Below are 11,046 nucleotides of genomic sequence, written 5' to 3'. Positions count from 1 at the left end.
TTCAAATTGAAAAATCTCATCATATGATCTTACTGTAAGCACAGGTTAACTCTCTTCACAAAAGTCATACTACTGCGGCGTATTCATGATTTCTTTCCCTACAATTTGTATTTCTCAGTATTCAAGCCTGTTGCCAAAACCTGCTTTCATTTACTCAAATATGGGCGGGACATTGGAAGAGAAGTGCTTCAGCTCCTCTTAATCTCTTCTTTACGTATTCCTAAATCAAGGCCATGGCCAGGTATTGAACTGGAACTGAGCATTGGGGGGGAGAGGGGGTCATATGACATGGTTTGTGCATCCTTCTTCCATGATGGAAGCAGAGGTCGGGATGCGTGTGGAGTTGAACTAGAAGGCAACCAGATGAAAATGAAAGGGTAGTGCCTGCTTACAATGCCCCTGCACGAGCTGAAGGTCTGCTTGCTGGTGGTGAATGACGGCAAGGGTGCAGGGACAGCTTTGGGCATTGCTACAGCATGGCAGTATTCGTAGTACCTTTAAAAGGGAACTTGAAGTGTTTAGGAGAACATGGCGGTGGTGAGCTGTCCACGCAGGTTTACTCCACTCTGACTGTGATTGGTGGAGTTAGTTTTTGCCAAACTCCATGCTCCAAGCAGAGCGGCCAAACTCTGCAAACTTCACCAGTGGTGCGGAGTTCACCACCCACCCCTAGTAACGAGCATTTAATAACTTTTGTGTACTTACCAATAATCAAAGAAAAATGTATACATTGTTCAACCGTTCCAAAGCCATGATGGACCTCTAAAAGAATATTGTTAAAATTAGCCCAGCCCTCCAATCTTCTTTATTGTAGAGTCCAATAGCGATATAGCCAGGTAACAGACGGGGTAATTCCTGTCACCCTTTTTAAAGATTGGAACTGTAATTGCTTCTTTCCATGGTGGGGAGCATGGAGCCTAAGATTGCAGCTCTAAAGACATTTGCGAGGAAATTAGCCCAGAGGTCGATGTTATCTCTAAATAGGTCTACAGGGACACCAACAGGCCCTGGTGCCTTCCTACACTGACTGTGCTTGATGACTGTAGCAACGTCTTTTACAGTGATGGAGTGACTGGATTTAAGAGACATCCATATCTATAATAGGGGGTATCCTATTATTCCTGTTGGGTGCAAAGCAGGCCATGGGGATTTAATATTTGTGTATAGTATGCTACCCAGGTCCCTGCCAGGATCAGATGTTCTATGTTGAAGGGAGGCCCTTCTTTAACTAAAGGTCGATTAATGACCTCCCAAAATTTCCCTGGCATTCCTCAAGTTCCCATCTGCTAATAAATCAGATCAGGCCTCTGTTTGAAGTTCCGCCTTTCTGAGCTTCAAAGTGTCTGCATATATTTTATATGTTGCAATAATGTTTTCCCTATTCTTGGGTATAGTATTTAGGGATGCCTTCAGTAGTTTTTGGGATTTTGAGCAGGCTACATTGAACCATCGAGATGCTTTGTATTTAACGTTTGGGCAATAGCCCCATAGACTATTCCAAAAGCCGCCTAATATGGAGGCACGGGCAGTATCCGATAACAGACATTTATGTCTGTGCTACATCAAAGTTTTCAGAAACCACATTCTCCACAAACCTTTTCAGGTCATCATGCCCCCGTCTAATTTTAAGACAGTTGTTAGAGCTGAAAGCAAGAGCAGCCCCTTCCAGTTAAGTTTCTGTTGACACTTTGGCCACTTTAAGAAATGCTACTAAAGGATTTTGGTCACCGGCGCAATTTGGGGAAACTTCAAAATTAAGACTTAAATTCATGTCAAATTAAAATAAAATCGATGGTGCTAGATCTGTTACCTCCAGTGAAGGTTGGAAGATGCCTTGAGATACCCAGGCACAATCGTTCATAAATACTAAGTTTCTAGAGCATATTATCGTGTTCAATGTATTCCCATAACTAGAGTCCCTGAAATGTGTCATCAACTGACCATCTATATTCTCCAACTCACAAACCAGTGAGTCACTAAATTTACAGACAGTACAATTAAAATCCCCGACCCATAGTATGCAATACAGCCAATTTTTTAAATCACATTTGTAATCATGTCATCAGGCATATATTAAAACAGCGATGGTCAAAAAGGTTATGATAACAATTTACAACTAATAGGTCTGCTCTACCCAGTCTAACAGTAATAGTTGGAACCAAGGAGAAGATCCATCAGACTTGGCCTTTAGGCCAGACACCTTGATAGAAATAAAGATAACACTGCCTCCCCCACCCTCCTGCCAACTGATGGGAATGCAGGGTTACAACAAGAAAGAAAACCATCTATATAGAAGTCGTCCACAGTCCAAGTCCCTTGAAGACAGATCAGGTCACTCTTTAATATATCCCAATCCGTCTTCGGTCACTAGCTTGGAGCAGTTGAAGGTGGTAGCAACACAGATTGAACTTAAAGCAGGACTTGGGCTTTTATTGACGTTTAGAGCTGGATTTGCAACCATACTTATAGAAAGATGAGATTCTAGGCCATGGGGAATATGGGGACAAAAAAGCAGATGGAGTTTAACATCAATCTATTTCTGGCAAGTTGCTAAGGGGATAAAGGTGGTTACCTAAAGAAATCTGTTAGGACTGTTGGTCTTAGACTATAACAGCACACATAACTGTATCATACAGAGAAACCTTCCTCTTCCCTACCCAGAGGGTGTGGGGGTTTATAAAAAAAAAAGCTTAGTGGGAGGATTCTGATAAGACCATAGGAATTGGCCAGGTGCTGCAGAGCCGCAAGTAGCTTCCCCACCAAGCATGGGTTTCTAAAATTCATGACTACACAATCCCCTTGTGAGGAATTTAGTTTTGGACCTACACCTAACACTCTTCTGACTTTTAGAATCTCTGTTGAGAGATCACCTACCCAACCTGAGTTAACTCCAATCCAGTGAATAACTTTGTGTTTAAATCCAACCAAGATTCCCCTTTTGCTCGATTTAAAGGAGGAACTCAGTCAAGAATGATTACAAATGCTGGTGTGGAGTGGCATATGCCAGAGGCCACTCTCGTACAATAGGAATTACCCATGATTAGATGTCAATTCTGGCCTAAAAGGTGAAGGGGATACAGAAATCACAGAGCGATTGTTACTAGCTGAATTAGTAGCTGAAGGTAAGGCAGTGTGTCAAGGAATGGCATTGGGCATCAAATTTAGGTTTGGGTTTGGAGCGGGTTGGTGGCTCTCAGTCGATCCCTCACAGCTACCTCAGTCTGACTTGACCTGAAGGGTGCCAAAATATTCCCTACCCACAATTGCATTAAGTAGATCCTCTCTTAAGTTCTTAACAATTAGTTCCAACCTGACAAGCAAACCATCGCAGTGCTGATTTATGATTGAATTTATGTGAGCAGCAATGGGAGGATTCAGTCTTTCATCTTGATGCAAAGCAATAGGAGTGGTACAGCCGGACCTCACACTCGCTTCTGGAATTACAGCTGCCTTCCTTTTTGAAACTACCTGCTTGCTCCTTCTACATCTCTAAAAAGGTGGTGAGTTCAGTTGAGAGGAGGGGTCTACAGTATCTCCCACTGCCTCCCTTGAAGTGGGGCTATCTGTACTAGTGAGGTCTACATGACTAATGCCTTGATTCAGGGATCCCTCCCCATTGGACTTGCTAGTCAGTTTCTTGTTTGGAATAGCTAATCTCAAAATGTCTAGCACATCATTTCCCACACTCAATGAACTACTGCTGCCACCGGGGGCTGGGGTGTTAGAGGATGGCGTGCTAGAAAGCCTCCACACTGCATCATTTCTCCTCTCCACCAGACCTATTTCAGAGACAATACTAAAGTAAGGTAATTTGTGATCAGAGGGGTATGAGTGGTTGTGGGACCATTCACTCTGCTGGACACCTGAGCTTTTCCTTTGCCCTTGATCTTCAATTTAATTGGTTTGAGGAATCTGTAAACTGAGTGACAAATGAAAGAGGCCGACTATGCGGTCCTACCGCCAAACTGACTAAAACCAAGGTGGGTGGCCCAGCCTCTCCTGTTGATGAAGGGTGAAGACGGGCCCAGCTTCTGCTGGGTCTTTGACCAGGTACGCATCCGGGCACATCCCTCGATACAGGAGTCCTGAGGTGCTTAAATTGTCACCACTCTGCCTTTCCTCCTGGGCTCAATGCACAATGGGGATGTAGTCACAGTCCAGTGCCGGTTACCAAACAAGTGCAGGCAGATATCACATCCTGGGACATGGGAGTCCCGAGGTGCTTAAAAGTGTGTTGTCATCACTCTCCCCTTGTCCTGGGCTCAAAGCACACTGGGGAATAAAGTCCCACCCCAGTGCCGGTCACCAAACAAATGCGTGCACATACCACATCCTGCCACGTGGGAGTCCTGACGCGCTTAAAAGTGTGTCGTCACCACTCTGCCCCTTGTCCTGGACTCAATGCACACTGGGGGATAAAGTCCTACCCCAGTATAGGTCACCAAACAAATGTAAGCAGATACTGCTTCCCCTGCCAGCAAGTCACATTCTGTTGTATGCTCATACTCAAACCATTAACAAACGGAGACACAAAAATCTCATATCACTCAGCTCAGGACACTGTGTTACTGAACCATCTGAAGTGCCCGCTCATAGTAATCATGCACTGATTCATTTTGCTCTTCCGAGGTTCTTTTTATCTTTACCAGTTTAATATCTTTTGCAAGAACCTTGCCTTTCAGAAATGTAATCACTACTTTGTATTTCTTCATGACTACAGTACATGGTGCATTAGTGTGGGTATTTCTCTTGGTTCTGCATGTGGCCATTGTATAGCAACTTTAACATTAGCCCACAGTCATTAGTACAATATCAAAGAAGGTATTCAAAACAAATCCACATCACTTTTGACATAACAAATCTGTCATCCTGTTTGTACCTCTGTACTGGCTTGTCTCTCAATTTTGGATTTTTTTGGTGTAAATTCTGAAAGATCTCTCCTGCTTCGAGGCACATGAACATATGCTTGTCCTAGTTACTCTCTCTGTGGATAAGCCCAAGCTTCTCTTTCGTCTGGGGGACCCACTGATTGTTTATTATTTGCTTCATTTGCCTCTGACTGTTTCTTTTTCTTTTCATTCTTCTTTGCCAATTTGTTCGCTATTTTGTCAAACTTGCTCCATTTACGAATGCTTTTTCATAATTCAGTTATGTGTAATTGCATTCCTGAAGAACGCATTGCTTCGATAGCTTTATCATCCAATTGTACCCGAAAACCTTTCTGACATGGAACACTTTTTGAAATATCGACTTCATATTTTGTGGCTAATTCTGTCACTTTATCATGAGTTACTGTTGCACATCTAATAATTTTTTCATGCAAATAATTCAGCTACTTTTTCTTGGTGTTTATTCACTAGTTCAAGATCTAAACATCCTCTGGTGAATTCTTCTAATTCTATTTTTTATTTTGGGACATTTAATGGTCTCTCTTTTTTATTTGCTGCATAGTGAAAACCTAAGCGTCTGTCTTTTTATTCTCGGGAATTTCTTCAAACCATGGGGGAAAAATCTCATCTTCAAATTATGGCACCCACACCACAGGGTGAAACAACACTAAGACAATTCTCCTCCTTTATGTCAACGATTGAACTGTTTGAGGTGGTATCCAAACAAACATCTGTGAATTCTTTAATGTCGGGAAAAAGCCTGTCATAGGTGCTCTGCCAACTGCTCCTTGAACTACATCATTTAGAGCAACATTATTTGGAGCATGTGTTGTACAAATCTGAATGGTTGTTTGATTATAACCCTAGCAACAGGTGCTGGTAGAGTTACAATAGAAGCAGTTATACCTTGAGGCATCACTGTAGGAACATTCTCAATTTCTGCAGGCTCATCATTTGATTTTACAGGTTGTACAATAGGATGTTTGATCTGTAATGATCTTTCAGTTGTAATCCTATTATCCTATTCGGATCAAGAGGGGATGAAGCCACTGTCACATTGGATGTCAAAGTACCTTCAGCATTGGTTACAGGGGACATATAGGGTGGTGGAAGCGCGGCTAACAATGCATCGAAAATGTCATCCCCTGAATCACTCTCGATATCTGATTTCTTTGCAGCATCCTCATCGTCTTTATATTGCTTCTTATTCTCTTTCATCTTCTCATGTTTTTTAGTAGCAATAGCTGGATGCAGTCTAGTTCCCTCGAGTATAGCTTTCCTCCATCGCTGTTCCTCATCCCATCGTGCATCTGCATAATTATGCATTGCTGTTTTAGTTTTATTCAGGGTTTTCCATTTCTCCTTAGCATGTGTGGTTTTCTCCCATATGTTTAATGCTTCATTTTGTGTGATTCTAGGTGGAGACTTTATCTCAAATAGTTTTTTGCTTAACCACTCAATTACTTTCAGCTCAAATATACCATATTATGGAAAGATCAAAGGACCTTCCTTTTCAGTGATCTTGTGCCATAGATGAAGCGACAAACATGCATGTAAACCCATATTCGTTGTCATATAATACGCTGATGTGCCTCTTCACCTCCTGTACCGAAATTGTCACATCATCTTTCACAACTCTTAAAAGTTTTTGAAACACTTCATGATTTCAATTTATTCAACAATTAGCAAACAGCGACATAATTTGATTCTATTTCATAAAAATTAGAATTCTTCACTACAATGCTGTCAAAGCTTTGATACTTGAGGACTCATTAACCAATATCAATGTGGCACTTATATACCAATTGGCCGATAGCAGTGCGGCACTCAACCAATAGTACACCAACCAATCTTAGCATGGCACAATATGACATATCACCTAACTCCTTGCAGTGGTTCACCCTCCATTACAATTTTCTTTTGTATATACATTCCTACAACTTTAAACAAATTCAAATAAACACATTCTAATCTGCTCCACTAAAGAAAAACATAGTTAAGTAATTCAACCACTGGAAAATTAAGGTTTTTAACCGGCCAAAGTTTTCACACACAAAGAATTTCACACACACAAATGAAATCCTGGCCAGCAGGAAATCACCTAATCAATTTAGCTTCACATTCTGCACAAATTAAGTTATGCCCACATCAATCAATATAAGCACATTCACAACACTTCATTATTATCCTTATCTCAGTTGTGTAGTGAATGTATCCTCACAAACTATACCACAATTAGCTAGCAGACAAGAAAACCAGTTAAATTGTATTCAACACTTATTTCAATATCCTGAGATCTTAGGCTCAGTCGAGCCTTATGACATCTTCAACTTCTTTACAATAAATACAAACATCAAAAATTAATCCAACACTCTTAAGCAACACAAGACAATCTCAACTACAACTGCAACGTATAACCCTATTAATACTCACACCTCCAATACAGCAACTGTCTTCAAAACCACACTTTGTCCGACTTCAGATTCTGGGCTTTGGGCAGTAGGACTCGGGCACTGTTCTAAGTCGGATATTATTATTTTTAGCTCCACTTCTCATAACGTAGACCGTCACTCTGCTACCAAGTTTGCTGAAGAAGAAAATCAGAGAAATTAAAAGTCACGGTTTACCAGCATCTGGGCTAACCCCTCTGCTGCTTTCTTTAAAATGTGATGGATCTTTGCTGTTGTTTTTAGAGAAGAAGAGATCTGAATAGCACATATATTGTAGTCACAATCACTAATGCTATCATCAGTCAATATTTAGAGTTGGGTATGATTTAAAGGGGTTTATTAATCAATCATCAAGTAGTAAATCATCTTTGTTTCAAATCACAAGATAAATCATAATAATCTCAGTCATCAATATATGATTGAAATATAAAATCAATATTGGTTTTTCAAATCATATAATAAATACATTACAGCGCGTTCCTTTAAGGAAAGAATCTCTATTCTGAGAATCGGGGGAGTAAAAACAATGGAGTTAGTCAGAGCCCATAAACAGTTCTAATTCGAGAAAGTGAGAATAGCATGAAGTTTTAGTAATAAAGTAAGCTCAAGTAGATCAAAATATAAAAGAAGAACTTTCCATAAAGAGAGGTTTAAAATCTCAGTAGAGTCTCAAAGCTATAGGACATAAAGTCTGGATCAGGAAAATGGATAGTGGAAAACTGGTAAGTGGGAAAAGTAGGGTCTCTATAGCAGAGACCTACTGTAGGAACACACACTATTATAGACATTATATTCTGAAGCTTTGTAACATGTTGGTCTTCTCATCTCCTATCAGCCAATCCGCTCCTGATGCTCGCCTAGGAACTTGATCACTCCTCGTCATCTCACAGGAATACAGCAGTCCACAGACCGCAATGTTACATTTGCAACTACATTATTTTTTATTATTTATTTTTATTAGTGCATGATATCAAAATTACATATATCAAAATTCATCTTTCAATAGCAATTTTAACACTTACTTAAAAAGAAAGACATATATCAAAAACATCTAATTCTTGGCTACGTGTCCCAGTTATCTGCTTATGGTAAGTGTACATGAAAGACCTCTTTAGTGTTAAAGCAGAAGAGAGAAAAAATAAAAGAGAGAAATAAGTAAAATAATAAGATCATGCACAATTTTGTTGATTTATCCCCTCCCACTCCCCACCCTTCCCTCCTACCAGGAGTTGTACATAGTGCCTTATGTTTGGTTTAAAGATGAACTAAATAGCAAAAGAAAAGAAAATTGATCGTAGAACCTCCCCGAAGTCTGAGTCCTCTACCTTTTCGAGCCATCTAGCAAGTGGTTCCTAGATTTTTAGGCTTTTTGATCGGGCGCGTAATCCGCTTTTTTCGAATATAGCTTTTTCAAAATTCTAATTAGCCAGCAGACAAGACAACCGCTGATGAAAGCCTGGGGGAGTTGGATCTAACCAGGCAGAAGCCAGGCATAGTAGTAATACCGCCATACCTATAAAGATAAATTTTTCACCTGGCTTCCCTTGCCATTCCTGGTTCACCCCACGCCCAATCAGGGATGGAGAGAGAGAAAGATCTCTCACAAGCACCTCTTTAAAAAAAGTTGTAATCTCTTGTTTTAAATTACTAAGGGCCAGATTTAGGTAGCCCTTTACCGATCGGAATCGGCCGAAAATACCGATTTTCGGCCGTTTCCGATCGGTAAAGGGCTATGGAGATGTAGGTGCACATATTCGGTAATTTTACTGAATCGGTATTATTACCGAATCGGTAAATTTATCAAATCGGTAATATTTTCAGAATCGGTAAAATTAACAAAAATGCTAGATTGATATGTGGGTAGCCAATTTTCCATTCAGAATCGGTATTTTACCATGGAATACAAATCCATGGTAAAATACCGATTCCTGTGTACATGCACATCTGTGCATGTACACATGTGCCATGTGACAGACAGACGTGCCCTTAGGGCATGTCTGTGTGCCACATTGCACACATGCCCGTTTTTGGGGTGCTAGAGGGTGTCAAAGTGACACCCCCTGCACCCTTGACAAATTCGGTATTTACCGATTCAGTATTTGCATTGAATCCTATGGGCTTCAATGCCCATAGGATTCAATAGCAAAACACCAAATCCATGCCAGATTTTTTGGATATCCCCATTGGGATACATGTAGTAATTTGAAAAATCTGGCATGGATCTGGCCCTCCAGGACCGGTTTGGAGAACCCTGCTCTAGAGTATCACTCCCCTCCTGGAGTGTGTTAGAGAAATCCTTAAGTTGCAGACCTACTGATTGTAAGGCTGTCACCCTAGGCACTGGGTTGATGCTGAACTCTATTCAGCCTGCAATTCATTCATGCTTCAATTAAATATCGCTTATTTTGTTTGTTTCATCAATATTTCAATTTATTCTTCGTTCGTAATTTTCTTGTTGTCAACATGTTTCATTCACATGATTTCATTATTTAGTTCTATAATACGTGTATACACATTCCAATGCATTTCGGTGCTCTCTGCACCTTCATCAGGGAACAATCTGCAATTAATAAACAACCATAAAACACCCTTAGTAGTCTGTTCCAACTTAACTATTTCATTTATAATACTTTTACTTCTAACTGCGGTTTCTGTTAACCCCTTTACGTGCTCACTTTGACATACTTTAGTGCACATTTTGTTTGCTGATTTTTATAAACCAATGCCCGTAGTGGCTATGGATGTATCCCTTAAATGTTGGTGTTTACATTTACTATTGCAACCATTATTACACTATATTCAAGGGTAAGTGCTGTCTTCGTATCGCTAAATCACTGTCGGCTCATAGTTTAGTAACTTTCTAAAAAAGGTCCACATTTATGCTATATTTCATGAGAAGCGCCAAATGTTTATACTACTTTCTAACTGGCTCTTGAGCTGACTCCCTTCATTAAAAAATGCAGCTTACTGCTTGCACTCAACTCATTGTGGTTAAGTAAGTGCCCAACCTTTTCACTGCGTCTGACCGCGTATTTTCGGCGTTTTATCATAAGACTTACATTACTTGCTTGTGCTTCCTCGCTGTTGCGCTATGTTATACTTAGCTTGCATTTTCATATGCATTTAACCAACGCTCTGCTATTGTGCCGCATTCCAGTAAAGGAGAAGCCGCTACTTTCTCACTCAGCTCACCTTGTTACTTCAAAATGTGTCCTCTCTCCTCCGCTGCTGCCCGTCGATACTCTCGGGATGTGCTATGACGTGTACTTCACGTGATGTTGGCCCTGAATATACTATCGCGCGTGCGCGTTGTGTGATTATCGCGCGTAGCTGTTTTTTTCGAAAGAACTTTATTGGGACATTTGTCCCGTGTGCGTGGTATACTTTCCAAATGTGCTATCAAGGAGCGTACTACGTTGCCAGTGGCCATGACGCCTTGGCGTCTTAAATGTTCAACACATGTCCATTAAAAACCATTCTTATCACACTTGAGTGTATAATGAATTCCAAATTCATAAGTAACATGTAAATTCCGTCCTGTCATTAAGCCTGTGTGGCTTTAAACTGTTCAGGTAATATATCCAATGGTCTTCTCTTTTTAACAAGTTTTTCTTGTTAAGCGGACCTTCTTTCTTGGGGATGATTTCCAATACACAAGCTCTTAATTGGCTGATGTGGTGTTTTTTTTTCTTGAAAATGAACCGCTA

Source organism: Lissotriton vulgaris, chromosome 1_1, assembly GCF_964263255.1.
Source record: "Lissotriton vulgaris chromosome 1_1, aLisVul1.2, whole genome shotgun sequence".
NCBI classification, from domain to species: Eukaryota; Metazoa; Chordata; class Amphibia; order Caudata; family Salamandridae; genus Lissotriton; species Lissotriton vulgaris.
Note: the sequence above shows the minus strand (reverse complement) of the source record.